General features: G+C 30.0%; 1 protein-coding gene across 1 annotated transcript in view; it reads left to right on the plus strand.

The window, feature by feature from the left end:
• LOC105452344 (carbonic anhydrase 2-like) overlaps positions 1-1,423 on the plus strand; it is a 16,302-nt gene that overhangs the window by 1,875 nt on the left and 13,004 nt on the right. The gene's annotated exons all lie outside the window — the stretch shown is intronic.

The raw sequence follows: 1,423 nt of genomic DNA on the forward strand, positions 1-1,423 counted from the left end.
TGCTTAATTCGCCGGAACTATTTTTAATTTTATGCAGGAACTCTGGAACTCTTTGGGGTGCACTCAGAACTGTATCGAAAAATTTACTTTTTAAAAAATGAGGTGCTAACTTCACAGAGGTGCGTTCTTCTTGTTTCAGAAATCCCTTTTAAACGAGTTCTTACTCGACCTCACATGCCATTTAAGATTTTTAACCTCCCTCCCCCCGCCCCACCGCATCCCTCGGAAAATTGAAGTGGGTGTTTTCAAGGTTAAATGATAGATTACATTTTGCCATTGTAACCCTATAAATTTCAATCCAATATCTCGAACCATTCAGAAATTATTTAAGTGGTCCTGAATTTTGGGCGGATCCTGTATATCCAGCCACACGCAAACTTCTTTTTTATATTTTATTTTCTTATTTTATAGTATATTTTTAATTTATTTTTTGAAAAATATTTTGCATTTTATATCTCTTAGGTTACAGTCATTATTAGTATGGAAAATGTACCTATAATTCACATTACATATACATGATATTAAACGTATTGGACCACTTCACTGGTGGATAGGAAATACAGAGATAATGATAAAATAAACATGTGCCTCATTTGTCTTTGTTTCCGAATTATATTAGTTATATTTGTATTCTGATTGCTGTTTGTATTCAGTTGCTTACCTTTATAAGATGTACTTAAAATAATGACCTTCGATCCCTACAAACATGCAGTCGTCACCATATGAATTATCGCACATTTTCAAAAATACCGAGTATTTGTCGAATTTGTTAATTATTGGCAGTCTTATATGTGACGAAGTATTTCAATGCTGTCAATGCAGGAATCAGAATAAACAACAGTTTTCAAGTATCCCCACAAACAAAAATCTAGTAGATTTAATTCTGAGGGACGCCAGCCAATAAGTTCTGCACGATTTATCCATTTGTTAAGAAATTCTTCATTAAAAAAATTGCTGTCAACAAATTCAAATATCAAACATTTTTGAAAATGCATGACAATCTACACGGCGATGACTGCATGCTTGCATACAAGCCGAAGGTGATTATTTTGAACATTTCTTATAAAGACAATCAGCTCCATATTACTATAATTATAAATATAACTTATATAACTTGAAAACAAAGGAGACACGTTTATATGAACTTTTATCATTATCTCCTGTCCATTAATGAAATCGGTCCCATGTTAGGAAACAATATTCTGTGAAATTACATTTACTATTAGTACTAGTGAATATTGGAATTACATTCTTAATAATTAATTTAGAGACAATAGATTTAATCTTATTTTCTATAAAAATAAGTAATATAAAGAAAAATTTGCTCTATATAGAATTAACTAGTTTAGAGAGTTTCAAGTTTAAATATTTATTATTACATTTAATAATTATCATTATCAAATAATACAAATTTAAAATGTAT

This window comes from Wasmannia auropunctata, unplaced genomic scaffold (genome assembly GCF_000956235.1).
Source record: "Wasmannia auropunctata unplaced genomic scaffold, wasmannia.A_1.0 LD336106.1, whole genome shotgun sequence".
Classification (NCBI taxonomy): Eukaryota; Metazoa; Arthropoda; class Insecta; order Hymenoptera; family Formicidae; genus Wasmannia; species Wasmannia auropunctata.